The sequence below is a fragment of the Protopterus annectens genome, chromosome 3.part1 (genome assembly GCF_019279795.1).
Source record: "Protopterus annectens isolate FY-2018-M chromosome 3.part1, PAN1.0, whole genome shotgun sequence".
Classification (NCBI taxonomy): Eukaryota; Metazoa; Chordata; order Ceratodontiformes; family Protopteridae; genus Protopterus; species Protopterus annectens.
The window spans coordinates 1747325648-1747348163 of record NC_056732.1 but is presented as its reverse complement, the minus strand read 5'-3'; the positions used below and the strand labels follow the sequence as shown (position 1 = coordinate 1747348163).

The 22516-nt window shown below is 40.6% G+C and overlaps 1 long non-coding RNA gene across 1 annotated transcript in view; it reads left to right on the top strand.

The window, feature by feature from the left end:
* LOC122798655 overlaps nt 1–7821 on the top strand; it is a 59395-nt gene extending 51574 nt beyond the window's left edge. The window contains exon 2 of the long non-coding RNA XR_006364291.1: nt 6080–7821. This is a non-coding gene — a long non-coding RNA (uncharacterized LOC122798655). The remainder of the gene's footprint in view (nt 1–6079) is intronic.
* Nucleotides 7822–22516: the final 14695 nt, after the last annotated feature.

Here is a 22516-nt window from a genome sequence, read left to right as displayed (position 1 = left end):
CTAGAACTCATTTACTCTCAACCCTTCTTTATGCATCTCCCATCTACACTAACCTCTCCAGAAAGAACCTCAACAAACTAGCTATATCCTATAATAACACTGCCAGATTTGCTACTAGCTCCTCTTATAGAACTCATCATTGTCTTAATCTAAAAAAACTAGGCTGGCTTGAACTTCCAAATCTGATACAATTTCATCAACTCTCAATAACTCACAAGGCCCTTAATCAGCCCAACAATACTCCCATACTCTCTAGCTTTATTACACCATATAGTAATCTCAAAAATTTACAATCCTCAAACAAAATCCTTATGAATATAACTAAATCTAAAAACTTAGCAGGTGATTCCTTATTCTCCAACTCTGTTGGAAAAGTATGGAATCAATTACCACCTGATCTTACATCCCAGACCTCTCTCCCATTTTTTAAAAGACATCTAAAACACTACTTCAATAACCACTGGTTATGCTCCTGTTGTAACCCTGACTAACAATTCCTTGTCTCTGACCTTCTACCTTCTCTAAATACTAAACTCCTTAAAACACCTTAATATCCTTTTCTCTCATATAAATTATATAAGTCTACTATCAAACTAAGACCTACTAAGATTTGTTCAAAAAAAAAAAAGTTTTATTCTTCTATATTTTTACATAGAATTTATAATATAACTCTCTGTTATAATTATAGCTGTTTAAAACTGTTTTTGATGTCATCATTATTGCTGCATAGGACTGTCTCTATGCTTTTTCTTACATTGTATGTTATTTCCTGGAGCTTTTCTCCCCGGGCCTCTATGGAAAATGGACATATATCCAGTTAGACTAGCCCGGTCAACAAATGTAAAATAAAATAAATAAATAATAAATAAAATAAAATATCGAATGTGCCATACATCAAAACTATACTTGTGGGATCGCGATACAATGAGGATCGTTAAATTTGCCCTTTCCTCACTGTAGTGCGATCTTGGAGTTGGTATATATAATTAGCAGGGGGTGTGGGGGACACAGCCCCCCACATGAACAGTTTTGATGAATGGCACATTCGATGTTTTGGCCATTCGAAGTTAAGCATTTTTGATGATATGATATAAACCCCTCTTAAAGTACTGTGTGGTTCATGTTTCCCTAATGTCCACTTTCTAAGTACCGAGATCATCAGAGCATTGTCATTGCAGGTCATTGTAACAATGCTTGCACTGTTTCTCTGACTTTGGTATGACAGTGATTGAGGACTATGAGGACTATTCCTTAGCCTGGTCATACCAGGTATCATATTAATGGAATGAACCTTCACAGGGGGTATCAGTCGCCTCTCCCTATAGTGGTGATGCAGATACAGCACGATTTTATTCTTTATGAATCACACAAGTGGTCACCCTTGAGCTCTAGCTAAAATCATTGGTGGCAGGTTGCTGAGATATAAGATAGTGGATTGTAAGTCACACATACTCTGAATTGTACTTAGAGTTAATGATATAGTTTTCTGCCAGACTATTAATTTAACAGTTTGACAAATACATTACTAATTTACAAATACTTGCCTACACTAATCCCACATTATTAGAGCTGCACCCAAATGAGGTAACCACCCCTGCCCTCACATGAATATTAATACCATTAAACACTACTTACTACATTTAGTCTTCCACGTTCGAAAGAAGTAATTAAGTTAATATTTTATTAAAGACTGCAAAACACACTTTTTCATACAAAAAAGTGTACACAAGCATAAAGATGCATGTGAATACTTTTTTTGTTTGAAAAGCAAAAGTTATTTTGTGCCTTTAAACATGATCTTTAATACAGGTATTTAAAAATAATAGTAAGCAATTTTTTCAAAATTTTGACAAGGCATATATCTACAATGTTATCGTGTGCTACATTTGTATCTACATGACATTTAGTACATTGCACAAGAGACATGTTTCAACAAAATTGTTAATGCATACGTATTTAAATAATCCATTTTTAGTGGCAAACAAAGAAAAAAAACACAAAGTATCTAAATCAATAATCATAGAATTCACAAAAATTAAAACAACTAGTGATTTAAGTCCCACAAACAATATACAAATCAATATTAAATGAAGTACACTGAGATAACCTTGTACAAAGGGAATACTTTCTAAAGCAGTTTTTCTGACCCACTGTACCAGTCATGCAAGCTACACTAAAATACTGCATCATTTTCAGAAAGTGTGGTGGCTTACTGAGGGCCAGCACCACAGGCCTCAGCTACAATAGATGCCAATACTGGCAATTCTGTATATGTGAAAGTGCTTTACCAGACAGTGTCCTAGAGCCCATGAAGGTCTTCCAGCCCTTATTAAAAATATCCTATATTAAGATGCTTTTCTTGGCTCGTTTTCACTTGATTGGCTTGGCATCTGCAGAATCCGTGGATGATGCTGTGTCAGTCCTAGACAAGGCATGTAACGTTTCTTTTGACCTTGCCAAATTATAGCCTTGTTATAGAACAAAAGACAGTAGAATCAAGAGACTTTCTGCCATATCTCCAGGCAGAAAATGCAATGGATGTGGAAGGTTCATGGGGATCTTTCTTTCACAAGCAATAGTGTATTAATTTCCTTAAACTGTGAGAGAACCTAGGCTCCATAGTACTGCAAACATACAGTAAAATTATTTTCCACAGCAAAGTACTCATCTGTTCTTTCTGCAAATGAGGCCAAACCAGAAACTCTTGTTGCTAACTGACCTGTGAGGTGATGTGCTCATGAACTGCAGTAAGACACAAACACAATGGTATTGGCAGAAGTACCTTTTATACAAACAGTGTAAAGCATTGTGGATAGGATGTTGTTCATCCAGTCTCAAGGTAGAACTAAGAACTAAGGCTGAATATCTGGACATCTCCAGCAGAAGTTCAGTCTGCAATGACTACTGTAACAGTGAACCATATGATGAACAGCACTGGTTCACATTTCAACAGATCTTTGGTAGATGTAAGGAAACTGGAGACCCTGGCAAGTAACAAAGGACATATGAAAGCATGTTCATCCTACTGTGGATAGATACAATAAAGTGGCCAAAGGTTAAAGCTATGGATTCAACTAGAAGACTACTATAATGTTATAACAGTATGTGTGAAAGAAACGGTCTGTAGATAACAATTTGTCAGTAATAATGGTCTTCAGTTTCCTCTGGAATGGTTTAAAAGTTTAACAAAATGGAATGATGCCACCTAAGTAGTCATAGTGATATTTATATGCAGGGTGCACATCCTGCTGGGATTTGTGCACTTCCTATATTAAACTCCTCTTCCAGGCATAGAATATGCGGTTAGCAGAGTGCATTATCTGCTTAGCTGTGTATCCTTACCTTTGGTTGTTACAAAAACAAATACCTCGTTCATATGCAGGGTGCACATGCTGACACTCTGTGTGACCAGTCTTGGCCCCAAGTACCCCTACCCACTGATTCTGGTTGTAGCACAACATACAGTTGACATGAACAGCATAGTTAGCTCATTTAATATCAACAGTACCATACACGAGGCAGCACCTTCTCTGATCATCTTTTGTAAGACAGCAGCTTTAGTTTAGTCTTTGTTGTAGTACTTGTACTACAATTGTGAGGACCATATAGAAGTAAGTGTATGCACTGCAGTTTCAAACATATATACAAAAATTTTGAAGGTGATACTGCTTCACCTGATCACTATGATGAGTCAACCTGTAGTACAATACTAAATGTTGTTTGCAGGAGTTGTGGTACCACGCACCCTAGATATGGAGGGTTTACCCCTAGACACCTTTCCCTAAAAGTACAAATTCTGAAATCATGCCAACTTGTACAAAAGTGAATTAAGGTGATTCTCCTCTCTCTGACTTGGTGCAGCCTTTTTGGTGCTGTATTCAAAGCTCCATGGTCATGAGGTCAGAGTCACCATTATACCTCTCGACCTCTTAGTGCAAGAAGTCTGGGCAAAGCCTAAAATACTGGGGGGACAATGGTCCAAAAATAGGGACAGATTTTAAATATTACTCTTATAATTTTAAAAAGTAGCTAGAATAGCAGCATTTATGTTAGCCTGCATTTTCCGAGAGAAAGGAAGTCTGAAACTCAAATGCATGTCATTATTTAGTTATTTCAGTCCTCAGTGATTTTCCAGAAAACCACACATTTTATGTGGAACAGACAAAAAATATGAGGCAGAAATCTGGACCTTCTGCAAAAATCTGTACAATTGAGAAGTATTGTCGCCATATTGGGGGGAATGTAGCCCCCTACAAAAGAAACTTTGCAGTTGAGATCTAGATTAGTTAAACATATTGTGATGGTTATCTGGGTGGCAAGATCATCTGCAGTACTCCAGGGCTGTACATTAAAACTTCATTAAGATCAAACAGATCCTGAGATTCTGCTGGTCAGCTGAATATGCTAGCAGTTGAGATATTACAGCCATGCAGCTATTAAATACAATATATAGTTTATCGATCCCAGTAAATAGGTATTGTGCCACTAAACAGAACATGAGTTTGCATGTAATCTTAGTTATACATCAACGTTTAGTGTTGATGTACAACTAAGCAAACTAGTGCTGAGATCGTGGTACAGTGGGGATAAGGGAATATTAACTTTTCCCCACTGTAGTGTGATCTTGGAGTGAGAATATTAAAGTAGGAAGGTGTGGGGGGTGCAGGGGGGCTTGCCACCTGCAAAAGATTTTTTTTGTGTGTGTTTTTTTTTTGGTTTAGCCAATTCAGCGACTATACTTCAGCGAAAGTGCAGTTTCCTTGAAGTCCACTTTCGCTGAAGTAGGGATCTACTTTTCTTTTTCGAACAAGTGTAATTTCGATGAAAAAAAGTCAATCCATATATATATATATATATATATATATATATATATATATATATATATATATGTGTGTATATATATGTGTGTGCGTGTGTATGCATATATCATATGGCAGGCATTGCTTAAGTCTAGTGATGTTGAAAAAACAGCTGATTGACAGTTGTGCAAGATTGTTATAATAGCACAATTGGAAAATATGCCCTTTCTCCATTATTGTATGATCTTTGACTTAAAATATTTAAGTATCCAGGAGCTAATGAGATTACACTCCATGTGGAAGTGCAGGGGCCTTGCCTCCTACAAAAAACATTGTTTTTAGTTGCATGCTCTGAAATTATGTCTTGCAGCTTGTGGTGTTTTTTTGTCAACATTCTGAAATTTAAACATTGCCTAGTTCACTCATCATATCACATCTTTTGCATGGATAAATCTTTGCTACTCTACAGAGATCCCCTAACAAGTTGCTAATAAAATTATGATCTTCTCATAACTATCTCACAACAGTTTTCTTTTTGCCACTGAAAAAACACTGACATACATAAAAACAAAATTACAAAATTATACCACTGTGGAGAATGCATCTTATAAGTTCTGCAGTTTATTTTTATTTATTTTTTAGTTAGTTCCCACTCCCAACTGCTTTGGTTCTATTGGTATGCAATAGATATGAAGCCAAGCTCATCTTAAAACCTACTGTGTCAGGGAGATGACTGGAATTTCCAACTTTTTTATATTTTTAGTCAACTATTTAGTGAATGTGATAAACTTTAAGAAACTGATCATTTTGCATGCAGATTAAAATCTGCAGGAAATACTAAAAAAGGTGCATATGATTTTACACACCCTGTTTGTAAGTCTGTAACAGTCCTCAACATGTATGTAAAAATAATTAAAGTGAAATTTATGTACCAAAAATATCAGCTGCTCAGGATGAAAGATGTACAAACAGAATCTGAATGAAAGTTAACTCAAACTAGCAAAGGATGCACTGTATGAACATAAAGTTATGAAATTAAATTACTTATCATTTAATCAGTAACAGAACTGTTTCTGATTCATGCAAATGAAGATGAGCTGCCACCTTCCTTAACTACCCCTATTTGTTTTATATGAAAGTATAAGTTCAGTAGCTAACCTCTTCCTTGCCCATCCCATTTATGAAATACTGACTTCCTTAAAGCTGATGAGCCAAAAAGATGAAAAGCAATGCCCAAAAAACAGATGGTTGAAAAACTAAATTGTAATTCTTTTTTGCAGGGAACAAGCCGACCTGGAGTACCACATCTGGGAGCAAGACACGCAGTGGCAATCGTATTTCTTCACTAAAGCTATGCTAACTCAATGCAAGAAGAAGTATAACAGATACAGAAAATATTAACGTCACAATTTAAAAACACATGCAGTGGTTTCCTATGAGAAACATGATTTGAAGTTACGCAATCAGCTTTTAATACAGAATAAAAGTTCTGAGCAAATCCAATGATAAACGTCAAAAGACTATTTGTAGATTTTCTGTTGCAGGCATTAAGACTTGTACCAGTGTACAGAAGTGAGACTCAGCACCTTCCCTTATATTTAATATAAAGCAAAAAAAAACATGAAACAGTTCTTTGTAGATTTCCATTCTGAGCATCAGAACTGGTGCTAGTGATCACCTCTCAAATTCCGGAAGTTTTTAAATATTAGAAAGTTAATAGAGCAACAGTTTCTGTACCAGTTTGTATTTTCTGAAGAATAAGAAATATGAACTTAATGTTTTGAATCAGGGGCAAATTGTAATTGTTAGTTAAATTAACAGAGTGTTAATAGACCAACAGGTTCTCATCAGTACACATTTCTGAAGAATAACAAGAAAGAAAGTAAAGGTTTTCTTCTGGGATTTTTTTAAATATTATTCAGTTTCACACAGAATGTTACTAGAATGGTAATTTCTGCAGTATCAAAAAATATGAACTAATATTTTTCATTATTTCATGACTTTATTAATTTTTGGTGGTTGTAATCTCTGAATTCCATACTATTTTGCACTATGCACAATTTTGACAGGTCATGTGCACAGCTTGTAATGGACTCTCAAATGTCAGCCACTGAAACCATGACCCATTCTGAGTAAAACCCATTGAGTGGTACTTTGATAAATAACCAAAAAAAAGAATTTTGTCGGGATCGGTGATCAGTAGCTTCCTCTTATGTACATACCAGTAAAATGCTATAAACTGTACTTACACATTTTATTCATAGGATCATAGGAGCTTACTAAGCTAAAAGCCCTGGGGGCCTTACAAGCCTAGCAAAGAGTTTATAATGGCCCTGGGGCCCTTACAAGCATAGCCAAGAGTTTATCCCCAAAAAGAAACTTCAGTCAGAACCTGTTGTCCCTGTCAATGAGGGTGAGAGGTGAAATCCCTGGGACAAACTTGTGGTTTCCCATTCCCTCATCAAGGGTGCACTTAAAGAGGGTCAGCGAGGTGTTCTGTTTGACGTGTATGGGAAGTCTATTCTAAAGTTGGGGCAGCCTCTGGGGACAAACCTTATTGATCTTATCATCCATATTTAGAGTGCCAAATATGTTATCTACGTTGTCAGTCCAGCAATACACAGATGTCTGTCAAGGGCGATTATATCCAACCTCACACTACTGGTGATACGTTACGGGAAGGGGTAGTACAACTGTTTGTTTTTTTCCTGCTTATGTGGAAGAAAATATTTTGGTTTATCTGTATCTGTGGACTTACAAAATACAGCTGTTCTAATCTTGTGAGATTTCTGTAAGTACTGTTTATGTATTTTGCCAGCTGCTGTGACACACCTGGTCTCTAATGGAATGCTAAATGTGAATATAAAGAAACAATACTTTGAATTGAACTGTAAGCAATCTGCAGAGCAGTATCCTGAAAAGATTGTATACTTTTGACTAGACACCAAACTTTTTTGGTTACTGTAGTTCCCCCCTGTTTTAACTTTAATTATTGTAAATAAATATGATTTTTAAAAGGAAATCTGGCTCCAGTGTCTTATTTGTTGCAAACATAACAATGTACTTCAATACCTTTTTATCTATATCACTACACCTATCCATATACATACATAAACGTATACACAGCACACACGTACACACAAAGTGTGTAGTTGTGTATGTATGTGTGTGTGTGTGTATATATATATATATATATATATATATATATATATATATATATATATAAACACACACACACACACACACACACACACACACACACACACACACACACATATATTGACATTTAATAAAGGGCATGAGATTATAGTCACATAAAGCTTGAACAAAACGTAATCAATTCCAAACAATGAAAAACTAAATAGCAGTAGTCATTTGGAATGTCAAGATCTTCTTTAATGAGTTCCAATCATGCTCCCATAGTGGCAGTATTTCCACTACTCCATTAGGGGTTGATCTGTCCACACCTAGACATGACAGGCCATGTAGTCATTGTCCTGGGTCACCTCATGCACTAATGCAACTCCTGGCAGAGCCAGTTCTCATGGTCGGGTATAACAATGATAAATTGCCACCTCTGCCATGCATGGCTCACACTGTCAGACATACCAAGATGTAGAGCTAGTACAGAACTTGGCTTTGTTTGTGCAGACACTCACACACCAGTTTCACCTGGAGGACCCATACAGACACACAAACAACAGTTACAACTAATTTTGTCTTACTTGCCATTTGTTGTTTTATCCAGATGTCTGGCTGCTTCTCTTTCTTACTTACTCAGACTATAATTGTACAGTTTTGGTCTTAGAAAGTTACACAGTTGATAGCATCAAAACTGTTCCCTCTCTATTGTTAATGATCTTGTGAGTGCTGTGAAGTCTGAAACTGCAATGTGTATAATTACTTTCTAACTTCTCTTCTTAATGATTTTCCAGTACGAAAGTATTGTGCTAAACAGAGGACATTATTTGACCATCAATACTTCTGAGAGGTATAACTGTTTGAATCTTTGATACCTGAGGCCTACTACTTAATAATGGACACATATAAGTCAAATAAGTCTCTGCTGTCACATGCTCAGGGTATTTCTGTACAAATATCCCACCTTTTTCTTGCTTACACTACCAAGTAATAACATGCAAGGATATGCCAGTCATTCATATTTTTACACAATACACTCCACTTACCTTGTAAGTCCAGCATTTGCAACATTTGTAGTTCAGGGCTGACTCTGATGTAAGCAGTACACAGCCAATATATGGGTAGGTAAAGGTTGTGAGAGTTGTCTGGCATCAGTGAGTGCACTATGTGTTGTCACTTAGCCAATGCAAGGGCATATTGAGCACACCTAAATCTGCCTATACCAACAACAGCTGCTGCTTCCCCCTCTGACTTTTCACCTGCATGTGGCTGTGGTGACCTTGTCATTGGTGGTGGGATGTGTGCCCCTTCCCCTTGTTGAGTCTGCTGACACCATTCTCACGATGATGTGTGCAGCATGGCACTTACTATAAATATTTCAGTACATGTCCATGGATTGTACTTCAGGGCTCCCTCAGATGTATCCAGACAGCAGAACTGCAAACTCAGCAGCCCAAACACACGCTTTATGGTATTTATGGTTTGAGTGTGTGCCTCACTATGGCATTCTTCAGAAGGTGTGAGTGCATTTCTGATAGGTGTCATCAGCCACAATTTCAGTGCATAGCCTGCATTCCCCTGTAAGTGACCCTGTGGGATATCCCCCCTAGTGAACATCTGATACAGATGGGAGGTGTGCCAGATATATGAGTCGTGGTAACTGCCTGGGTTGCCAGCACACACATTCAAGATGATTCCCGTGGTATTGCACATGACTTGGCAGTTAATAGAGTAGAAGCCCTTTCTATTAGTGTAGAGCCTTTCCTGTTCCCCGGGTGCTGCCTTAATTTCTACACTTGTACAATCCATAGCACCCAGTACTTCAGGGTAGCATGCTACAGGTGAGAATTCCTGCATATTTCTGTTCCCTATCCTCAGGAATATGGGGAAATATATCACTAGCATGTTGGAGCATAGCATTCAGGAATTGATGAAGGATCCTGGATGCTGATGCCTGTGACATCCACAGCATGTCCCGTGTTGGTCTCTGAAAGGTACCTGTAGCTAAAATTCTATATGCTACACATACCTTTGTCTCCAGGGGGATGGGTTCCTCTCAGTTTGCTATGGCTTTTAGTTGAAGACGACAGAGGTTGCCAGGTTCCTGTAGTATGCCTCTATCCACCCTGTAGCTCTACAATTTCCACATCATGTAGATTGTGATAAGTTACCCGAGATCTGAAACTTCTTTTCTTGGCCTTGGTCTACTAGCAGCAGCAGCAGCATAAACTTTAGGCTGTTGCACATACACATGAATTAAAGCAACAGCAGCCCCTAGCATTGTTTATGTGCAGAGTCCTTTCTGTAGCTGCATTCTAGTAGGTTTTGGAATTAACAGAGAAAAAGAGCACAGAGTCTACATGTTTCCTTTATAGCTTGTTGAATAGCTCCTCCAGCTTGGAATGGTTGATTAGCACACAGTTCAGCTGCTTATGTTGTAATTTGCATTCCACTGTGTTTACCTTGTTTGCACGACTCTACACATTGTGTCGAGACACTTACTTAATCCAAAATAGTGCGCCACCATGTGCCATGATGCACATATGGTGGAAACAGACCATGTAGGCTTTATTGAATCTGGCTGTATATGTTAAAATCATAGATTTTGTGTATTGTTTCTGCTTTCCCATTCCAATTTATCTTCATTTTTAACTGAAATTCAAGGTTACTTTTTAATACCAGCACGTAAATACCTTGTTCTCTTTTCATAAAAAGTTCATTAAAAATTCCTTCCATAAATTCCTTTGGATAACTTCTCCTTCATAAAATCACCCTTAATTTTTTGCTTTCTGCTAAAAACATGTCTTGTTCTAACACCATCCATGCCAACTGCAGTGATTGTCCTTTTAATATGGCCTTCATCTGTGCTCTGGGATGGAAACTATTAAAGTGTAGTAATGTATTTGAATATGTATTTGAATACCTCATTAAAAGAATCACAGGCCTAAAGCAGAGGCCATATACTGACCGTCTAAAAAAACTCCAGCTATACTCTGTGGCATATCATCTACTCAGAGGTGATCTCTGCTTAACATACAAGGCCATTTCAAACCCTGAGCTGTTGGACATGCTCCACTTAAAGAAATCCCAATCCCTCAGAGCAACATGCTTCAGGGATCTAAACCTTGTCATCACAATGAACAAAACATGCTGGAGGGATAGGGTCCTGACCCAGAGACTCCCCATACTCTGGAGTAGACCGCCCATACATATCAAGCAGAGCGCCTCATTGCCCCTCTTCAAAAGGAACCTTGATGATTGGATGGGAGATAGGAAATTCACCCTGGGAATCATGTCAGTTGCCCTGCTAGACAGGGGCCTGGAGAAGTAAATATTGTGGGAAGAAATATTCAGGGAATTGTTATGTCTAGGCTTGCATAGGCCCTAGGGCCGATAGCCTAGTACCAACCTATGAACCTATGTTGGTGTTCTATATATGTTTAATGGAAGTTGTTTTTTGTCTTTAACTCTCTTATCTCTACATCTAGGCAACAGTTTATCCCTGGATATTACTATTGTAAACTCCAGAAATTTGCTTATATTGTTGATATACTCCACAAAGTCTTCCAACCTTTTTTCTGTATCCCCCCAAAAGATACATATATCATCAAGAAGTCAGCCATAAAAATTCCATACAACATTAAATTCAAAATTTAAAATATAAATGTGTTCCCAGAATACCATTACTATATTTACAAACACCAGAACAGATGGAGCTGAGATTGCTATCCCTGTTTTTTGGTGGAAAATCGATCCTTCAGAATGAATAAAACTGTTTAACAAAACACATTCCATGCATTCTTTTAACAAATTAATTTTAGTGTTACCCAGCTGCATATGTTCACTTAGAAATTCATGGAACTAATCTTATTCAGTTTCATCTGGTATCACGGAAAACACATTTTTGACATTTGTTGTTACAAAAATAACAATTTCATCATATAAATCTAGTATAATTTTCATTAAAAAAACCAAATGAGTCTTTTAATACATGGTCAACATTATCCATCATCCCTTGAAGATGAACATCCACATATTTTGATATAGTATACATCTTTGAACCCCTTGCGTGCACTATAAGGCAAAGTGGGGGATTCTCAATATCTTTATGTGATTTTGGGATTCCAGAAATGATGGGGACTCTCAGTTGTTCCACTTTTAAGTGTATGAATTCATCATTTGATATTTATTCCTGTATCAACAAATAGTATAACCAGCTGTGAATCCTAGCATATGCAATGTTTAATTGTTTTCTGAATATTTCACCATAAACTTCATCATACGAAGTACAATAGATTTTGTTAACATACTCTATGTGGTTCATGACTATTAATCCTTCTACTTTGTCAGTTTCATCAGTCTAATATCTCTATGGTTCACAATCTCATATTTTCCTTCAATGTAAATTACCTTCAAACTTTTTTTTAAGTTTATTTTTAACATATCTCCAATGTCATGCTTACACAGTTTTTCAAGTAACATAATCATTGGGTGAACTGATGGATTAATGAATACATGTAAGAATACATTAATGTGTGGGAATGTGATTAATCGTATTAATATTACTAGTTTATTACGTTGTTTTTTAAAAATGATAGATTTGAGTATAGAATAAGCAATTTTAAAACATATGTCAAGTAATGCCCTGTGATTGTCACTATTGCGGGGGTTGCACACACGTGATTAGATCAAAAAGTTTTAAATCAACTGATTTTAATGAATTTCATTGTTCTGAAGTCCCAGATGTAAAGGAATGAAAGATCTTAATTTTTTGATAAAGTTTGGTTGCTGTGAGCTTCTGCTTATTATTTTAATATCATGTATGTATGCATATACACATAGCCGGCTTACCAGCAAACCCTGTGGTCGGTGGGGCCCTGTTCCCGGGGAGGGGTCCCAACTTCAGCGAGCTATCTTATCTTGATATTTTGATATTTGGTTTGACATATATTTTGTAACATATCTATTAAACCAACCAAAGCTAGGACATCAATTTTGCATAATTAATAATCCAGGTGGGCAATAACCCTTATTTATATCTCCTTTAAAATTCAAAGATATTTCTAGTTATAGTAATAGTATTTTATCAAGTAACAGGCTTCACAGTTCCATTAAATATTTTACCACTGATATAGTACCCCTGGCTTAGTTAAATGCTGCTGGTGGACATTCTCTCCACTAAAACTAACATAGCAAGCTTTAGGTACCTACAATACCCGGGGCTGCAGGGAGGCCCTTTAATCATTCTTGACCATGGGGGCCCCCACAAAAGCTGCTGCTTTCTGAGGAAAATGAGGAGAAAAAAATGTGTTAATTTTCTGATTATGCTGTTTAACCTGAACAGGGCTGTGATATGACCCTGTTAGGATGAAGTTGATAATGAACATGAGCAGGGTAAGCATTAGAGAGCTCAGCAACCCAGTGTGACTGATTACAGTGCAAACCTTGGATTTTAAGAAGAGCTAATGCTTCTGAGTTTTCAGGGATGGTTTTCTCTTTCAAAGTGTTTCATAAATACTGTCTGAACACCATATGCCATAACTTTCATTTTCTTTGCTGAAGAATTCTGTGAAATGTCAAAAAATATTGCAGAATAAATGTCAAAATTAGGAACACATTTTAAGTATTATTCTAATTCATTTAAATAGTTAATGGAATAACACTTTTTGCATCAACATGCATATTTTGGACTATAAAAAGTATAAAACTCTAATTGGATCCAGTGATTGTAATCCTAAAAGGTTTACCAGTGTATCAAACTTTTTACAAAGTACAGAGAAAAATTATAAGGCAAAATCAGTAAAGGTCTGTGAAATCAGGGGCAGTGACATGTATGCATTACTCCCCAATGATGTAAATAAAAGTGACTTTTTCCTGTAGCTTTTTGATGCCTGCTAAACAACAGTCACTGATCTGGTGTGGCAGTACCAGTGTTGCACAATGTATTGCTATTTGCTATGTGTTTATTAATTTGATTACATCACAGTCAAACCTTAGAGGTGTGTACAGGACATCATTATAGTTTGTGTTTGGGCTGGGTGAGTGTAGTCATTGTTTCTTTTACTTTCCTCACAGGCCCCAGAGGTGTACAAAGACAGATACTACAGCTTCTATAGGGGCAGTGTAATGTCTAGGAGCAACTAAGTAGAATACATTACTGCGATCATTATTTTTTTACTTTCCTCAGTCACACATTAGGAGTGTATACAGGTGGCTGCCTTTGGAGGTTAGGGGTGAGGAGTGAGGAGGCATGTTATGTATATGTATGTCAGCAATCACTTGAAATACATGACTGTGGCAATTTTAACCTCTGCTTTCATCCCAATCCAACACCAAAGAGTGCATAGGCAGTGAATGACTTTTTTGGGAAGTTAGGGAGGCAGGCAGTGTTCCCAGGTATGACCTGTGTATCTTCACAACAATTGGCTTGTTAGTTTATTGTGAGCTACTGTTTTGTCAGCTTTGAACATTAAGCACTGGGCACAACTTATTTATTTTTTTCTTTCAAGGAAGACATAAGACTGAACTTCTTTCCTTATTCTTGACTACTGTTTAGGCCAAAGTTGGTTTAAAAGGTTGGGAAATGCTCTAAAATGCATTCCAGAACATCTATAATCCCTGTGGCTTCTGGAGTCACTGGATTCATTGCTACTACTCCACTGTCTTGTTCAGGAAAGATGTGTTGAAAGAATGCAATGAAAACTAAACCCAAAAATAAACACTGAATTTCTTTCCTTAATCATAATTTCTATTCAAGCCATCAATGGATGAAGAGACTATGTAAAAAGAAAACAAAAAATAAAATACACTTCAGAGCATATAAAAAGATGTTATGTGATCCTATCTCGCCTACATTCTGTACTGATGGGTTCGGAGCCGATCCCTCAGCTCCGACTTGGCACGCTTATGCTATAGAGCGAGGCCTCTTATTGGCTGAGCTATCTTTATCCCAGGATGCACCACCACTAATCCCCCAGATCTCGTTTGCCGCTAACAAGCTTAGACGTAGTCTCATCTTGGCTGGGCTAAGTACTATTTATTTAGGCTTTTTTCCTGTCAGAAATTTGCTTACCTTGAACCCAAAAGCTGTTTTAACAGCTATTGTTGTTATATCAGTGTGATTGGTATTTTCTGTTGAGAAATTCGTGATTTTTTTAGTCAGGGAAGGTTTCCCGTTTTAGTTAGAGGGGCCTTCCCCTGTTGCTTTACTTCTAGTGTCTCTTTCCTGGGTCAAGTACCCGTTTAAGTTAGAGGGTCTTGACTATCTTTCTCTGTGTGTTAACTGTATAGCGTTAAAAAAAAAAAAAAATTTTTTTTTTGGTTAAAATTTGGTTACATTTAAAACTTTTGGCTAGTTTGGTGTGTTTCTCTTAGATAGGTTCTGTGATCTAAAGCAGTTATGTCTAAAGAACACAAACCCTCCGGGTTTAAGAAATGCACGAGGTGTGGGTTTAAAATGTCCATAACGGACGACCACTCCTCGTGCGTCTATTGCTTAGGTGCCAAGCACCTACAAGAGTCGTGTAGTGTGTGCCACGTGTTCTCTTCTAGAGTCCTCCAGGAGAGGAAGTACAAATTAATCCTCAAGGGATTAATCAAGCCTTCCTTCGAGGAGGCTTTATCTTCCTCTCCGTCTCCTTCTAAAAAGAAGAAAGCGTCGGCTCCGACCAGTCAGTCGGAACCGACCGCTAAAAAATCTAAGCAGACTTCTCCATCGGCTCCACGGACTTCGGAGCAGAGGGCGGAACGGTCTGCCTCGATGCCTCCAGCCTCGACCCCTCTGGTTTCGGAGCCGAGGTCTGGGGCATCGAGAGGCGGGTCACCCTCATCGGCTCCACTGATATTGGAGCCGATAAAGGTTACCAGCTCAGACTCTTCCCCCTCGGAGCCGAAGTCCTTATCAGCACCGAGGGAAATTTCCTTGAGATTTTCCTCGGAGCCGATAGTTGTTGAGTCCATTCGGAGCCGGTCCCCGAGCCCTTTGGAGCCGATGGAGAAATCGGTTCGGGCCCGATCGGTATCCTCTAGATCATCCAAGATGTCTGATTCGGACATCGACAGGGTGCTCCTTCGACTCTTCCAGTCTCCGGTGTTCCAAAAGCTAGTTTCGGCTCCAGCCCATTTGGCTTCGGAGCTGATGGTCCACTTCCCTACTGTGGTTCCTCCTCCAACAGCTTCGGCACCATTGGAGCCGGTGCTGGTGGAACCGGTGGAGGTGTTAGGGTCGGGCCCGACCCTTGCTCCAACTCCGGCTCTTGGGTCGGAGTTCAGTACACGGACTTCTTCCTTCGGCCCTGGGGGGAGGCTTCGGGATTGATGCTTTCGGTCCCAAATCTCCCTCTTGGTGCGTCGGCGGCGGGAGTGCCGTCCACTGTCGTGGCCACTGAGTTGGGACCCTCCCAGGATTCTGGTGGTCCCGCCTTCAGGGCTATGAGGAGTGCATTAGCCAAATCCTCCTTGGCTACCTCCACGGTTTCCCCAGCTCCTTCCCTGCATACGGAAACTGGGTCATTGGTAGTCCCCCTGTCCTTAGACAGCGGAGCCCCCGGGCCTCAGGTTACCCCCGCTGGGGTTTCTCCCCCTCCTGGAGGTCCTTCTGAAGCCTCTTCGGAAGAACCCCCCAGGAAAAGATCGTGCAAGAGGAAGCACGTTGACTCCCCTGATGAGTCTCTGACATCTGACACTGATTTCGATGATGCAGAGGGGTCCCCTAAGTCGTCCTCGGATGAGGTCTCCTTTGCAGACATCCTTGAAGTCCTAAAACAACGAGGCGGCTGGCAGTCCAAACCTCCCTCTGCTGATGAGTCAGTGTTCCTGAAGGCCTTCGGGGCTCAGCCCTCCGCCTCCTGGGTGTCTCCGCCCTTCGATGAGCTCTTGGATTTGATCTGTCGAAGGGCGTGGGAACACCCAGACTCTGTGGAACCGGTGCCTGCTCGTCCGAATAAGTTCCTCTTGGCACCCCCTGAAAAAGAGTTTCTAACTAAAGGTGTGGCTGTAGATGCTTTGGTGGTGGCATCTGCTACCCAGCAAGATGTAGCAGAGGCTTCGACGTCTGTCCATCCTCCTAATAAGGAGTCTAGGAGCATGGATCGGTATGGAAAGCGCACCCTCAGTTCAGCGGCCTTTACACTGAGGTCCTTGAACTACCTTACGCATTTTACCAGATTTCAGAGGGATCTGATTAAGGAGCTATCCGATACCCTCTTGGGTAACCTGCCTGAGGAGCTGGCCCAGATGGTTGGCTCTCAGCTGGCTACAATGTTGTCCATTTCGAACTCGTCCATGAGGCTCATTTCTTATGCGGCCGAAGGGGCGAGTAGAGCGGCAGGTACAGGCATTGCTCTATGGAGACAAGCCTGGCTCCGCCTGTGTCATTTCGCGGAGGCCTTTAAGTCTTCCTTTGCCGATGCCCCCTTTGATGGGTCCTCCCTGTTTGGACCCAAGGTAAAGGACACACTAACCCGCTGTGAACAGGAGGGTAAGACTCTGACTGCCGTAGGGGCACGATTTTCCACTCCCTTTCGGCCTTATCCCAAGGCTAAAAGAGGAGGGAAAATGTGGTTCCGTAGATCTCAGAAGCCTTACCCCTCTCAGCAGGAGGATTTCCCTTCCAGAGGCAGAGGAGGGGGAAATTCTTCTGGAAGACGCCGTCCCAGAGGCGGCAGAGGCCCTCGCAACACTGGAGACCGCGAGTCCTTTCGTGGCTCTTCAGCCTTCCATAGTCCCTGAGGGATTGCCCGGCTGTGCAGCTCCGGAGCTAGTCGGGGGTCGTTTCTCGAAGCACCTAAAGGCCTGGGAAGGTATCACTCAGGACCGATCGGTGCTTCGGATTATAGCCGGAGGTTACTCCATCCCATTCTCTCATCCCCCCCCCTCAGCCCAGGAAAATCCCAGACCCGCCACCCAGTCAACGGGATATCGCAGCCTCAGAGGTTTCAAAGCTGCTGCAAAAAGGAGTCATCCAACCGGTCCCCGCAGACCAGATCGGATTAGGGACTTACTCAAGATTCTTTTTGGTGCCAAAAAAGACCGGGGACTTGAGGCCCATCTTGGACCTCAGCATCCTAAACCGTTCAGTCAGAAAGTCCAAGTTCCGAATGGTCACCCTACAAACCATTCCCCATTGCTGGAGAAGGGTGTTTGGATGTGCTCCATAGATCTCAAGGACGCTTATTACCATATCATGGTACATCAAGCGTCCAGGAGACATCTGCGCTTCAGCCTAGGAGGCAGTCATTTTCAGTTCCGCGCGCTGCCCTTTGGTCTCACCACAGCCCCCAGGGTGTTCACCAAATGTTTGGCGGTCGTGACTGCTCACCTGAGAAGTCTAGGATTCCAGGTGTTTCCGTATCTAGACGACTGGCTCCTAACTGCCACCTCCAAGCATCTACTATTGCGGAGCCTACAAGCCACTATATCACTGGGCAATTCCCTTGGAATCACCTTCAATTGGCCAAAGTCTGTGTTGCTGCCATCTCAACGCATACGATTCATAGGGGTAGAGATAGACTCACAACGAATGCGGGTCTATCTACCTACAGACAGGATACAAACCATACAGGCTCAAGTTCAAGCCTTACTTCTCAGATCCAAAGCCCCAGCCAGAATGGTCCTGCAGCTATTAGGATCCATGTCCGCCACGGTTCTTCTAGTTCCCCTGGCAAGGTTGCACATGAGAATTCTTCAGTGGCTTCTTTCAACTCAGTGGTCCTTTCAGGAACTCCCTCTCAGTCACCTCATTTGGATCACGGAATCTTGCAAACGGGACCTTCGCTGGTGGCTAGTACCCTCCAACTTGGATCAGAGACGACCCTTTGTTCTACCTCCTCCGGCGGCCATTTTGACCACGGACGCCTCCCAGGCGGGGTGGGGGGGGCATTCCCTGGGCAGGTCAGTCCAAGGCAAATGGCACTTGGAAGAGACTTTACTTCATATCAACGTCTTAGAAATGAGGGCAGTGCTTCTGTCCCTTCCAAGCCCTTCACGATTATCTCCCTCAGGGCATAATTGCTGTTCACTCAGACAACATGTCAGTTGTCTGGTACCTAAACAAACAGGGAGGGACCAGATCCTATCCTCTGTGCAGAGAAGCCATGAGAGTTTGGGAATGGGCAATCTCGACCAAATGCTTCCTAGTGGCTACTCACATACCGGGCAAGTCCAATGTGATAGCCGACAGATTGAGCAGAACCATCCTCTCTCCTCACGAATGGTCACTGAATGTCACAGTGGCAAGTCAGATTTTCAGCAAATGGGGAGTTCCATGTTGCGATCTCTTCGCGACTCCTCTGAATGCAAAGTGCAAAGAATTCTTCTCCCTAACCCCGGCTCCGGGGAAGAGCCCCATGGATGCATTAGTCCATCCTTGGCCCACCGGCTTGCTTTATGCCTTCCCTCCAGTTCCTCTCCTTCCCAGGGTGATTCAAAAGGCATCTCTCTTGGGGAGCAAAATGATCTTAATTGCTCCTTACTGGCCTCGTCAAGTGTGGTTCCCCTATCTTCGGAGACATGCTCTGGAAGGTCCATGGTTCCTGGATCAGATCCTAGACCTACTTGTTCACCAGTCGGGACTATTCCACCAGTCCCTACACACCTTAAAATTGACGGCGTGGCTCCTCCTCTTCCAACGATAGTCAGGAGTCATACATTGGATCCAGATGTTGTGCACATATTATCTTCGGCCCATAAGTCTGCTACAAAGAAACTGTATTCTAGCAAATGGAAAAGATTTGCTATTTGAGCTCAACTCCGGGGCCTGGACCCCATTTCTATTCCCGTGACAGAGGTACTAAAATTTTTGACTTCTCTTTTCAATCAAGGCTCTTCAGTTTCTACCATCAAGGTACAGTTGGCAGCAATCTCTAATTTTCATGAATCCACAGACCCACCTTTAATGAGCAACAGATTGTGTAAGACCTTCTTGAAAGGTGCTGCTCTATTAAGACCTCCGATTTCTCATCCTGCACCTCCATGGGATCTTGATATAGTGTTACGCGCCTTGACTTCTTACCCCTTTGAACAGGCAGCTACATGTGATCTAAAGTTCCTATCATGGAAGACAGCCTTTCTGGTGGCGATTACTTCTGCCAGAAGAGTTTCAGAGCTTCAAGCTTTGTCTGTAAAACCCCCGTACTTGGTTTTTCACAAAGACAGAGTATCCCTCAGGCCAAATCCTTCCTTTGTCCCTAAAGTTTGTTCTAGTTTCTGCTTACAACAATCGCTAGAGCTTCCAGTTTTTTTCCCAAAATACTCTAACAAAGCGGAGTTCATATTCCACACACTAGATGTCCACAGACAGTTACGTTTTATTTAGACAGGACCAAACAAACAAGGAAAACAGATCAGTTGTTTGTATCCTTTGCAGATAACAAATTGGGCAAAGCTGTCACAAAGGTCACTATTGCTAAATGGATCAGGGACTGTATTACTCAAGCTTATTTTTATTCTAACAAAGAGCTTACCACCTCTGTCAAAGCTCATTCTACAAGGGCTATGGCTACTTCGATAGCATTTCATTCTAAGCTTGCTATTAGTGACATTTGTGCTGCGGCTACATGGTCTTACCCGCACACCTTCATTTCCCACTACAAATTAGATGTGGCATCTAGAGGACGAGCTTCATTTGGTTCCACAGTGCTCAGGAGTGTTTTCCAATAAGCCACCCGGGATTTAGGTGCTAGGGACGCTGTCCCATCAGTACAGAATGTAGGCGAGATAGGATCACATAACATCTTTTAGTTATGTACTCACCATAACTTCAGATGATTGGGATCCATCTCGCCTACATTCCTAATAACCCACCCTCCTTCCCCCTTCCTTGGAGATCAGAGGATATCAGAAGGTCCAAATCCTGTTGTTTCATCTTGAAACATCTAACAATGTTATATAATCAAGTTGTGCATGTGTGCATGAATGCGGACAAACAAGATCTGGGGTTAGTGGTGGTGCATCCTGGGATAAAGATAGCTCAGCCAATAAGAGGCCTCGCTCTATAGCATAAGCGTGCCGAGTCAGAGCCGAGGGATCGGCTCCGAACCCATCAGTACAGAATGTAGGTGAGATGGATCCCAAACATCTGAAGTTATGGTGAGTACATAACTAAAAGTTATGGTATCTTGAAAAAGCTGAAGAGTTAGAATAATGTGAAAAAAGGAAGAAAGAAATAATCTGCTTGGTATGGAGAGTGCAAGATGGAAGGCAATGGGCAGGACTGAAGGATGTGTATATGGGTGTATGACTAGGGGAGACTGAAACAGTAGCCATTTACTACGACACCATCTCACCTAAGACCAGCCTATACATAGAGTTGTTGTAATGTATCGTTGCAACTGAATGTCTCTCTGTCAGATGGGTCAGCAAAGTATCTATCAATGTGTGTGTGTGTGTGTGTGTGTGTGTATATATGTATATATATGTGCGTGTGTATATATATATATATATATATATATATATATATATATATATATATATATATGTGTGTGTATGCATATACATGTGTGAATGTGTACATGTATATATGTATGTATCTAATATATATATATATATATATATGTATATATATATATATATAAATATATATATGGTTTAGTATCAAGATTATGAGTACAGGTTAGACAAAAATAGGAATGTCAAACAATAGTTGGATGATTCCTATTTTGTCTAGCTTTCACCAATGTGAGTGTTCAGTTTTGTGAATGTCACAGTGCATTCGCACACCTATCACTGGCATTATGAGTACAGATCGCAGTGTATTGGGGATCGGGAAATTACCCTTTTCCCCACTGCAGTGGAGTGGGGGGCACAGCCCCCACATGGGGGTGCAGGGGGGCATGCCACCCTGCAAAAACAGGCATTTCTGTGTTGTGCAGTGTGTATGCACTCTTACAAGTTCAACTTCCGGTGGTGGTGAGTAAGGTGCAGGGGAAGGCACATGTTGAATAATGCTGATTGTTTGAATTCGGCATTATGTTCGACATAGTGCTTGTGCTGATTGTCGGAGATATGATTCACACAAATGACCGGATTTTATTCCGGTGTTCCCGATTTTGATAGTAAACATATATATATATATATATATATATATATATGTGTGTGTGTGTGTGTGTGTGTGTGTGTGTGTGTGTGTGTGTACATATATATGTGCATGTGTATACTGTATATATGTGTGTATGTATATACACACATTTTATATGTATATGTGTCTATATATGTATATGTATGAAGCTGTTCATCAATTCATCTTTCTAAACATTCTACACTCCCTTGCCCCTCCCAGAATTGTTAGAGTCAAATCTCGCTGCTCACCCTAGCACACCAATTCTATCTTGTCTCTCATCCAAAACAGAGATTCTGCATGGAAACTCTGGCGTAAGATAAAGTCACACACCTCCAAAAATATAGGGAACTCCATAACCTGGCAAAAAAACATATAAACATTGATAAAAAAAAAATTCTACCACACACCTCTAAATACTCAACCTTACAACCTCCACAAATTTTGGAGTACTGTCAACCAAATTCTCCACCCGCCCTAATAATTCACCTCTAGAAACGGCCTCTGTCTTCAATACCTACAT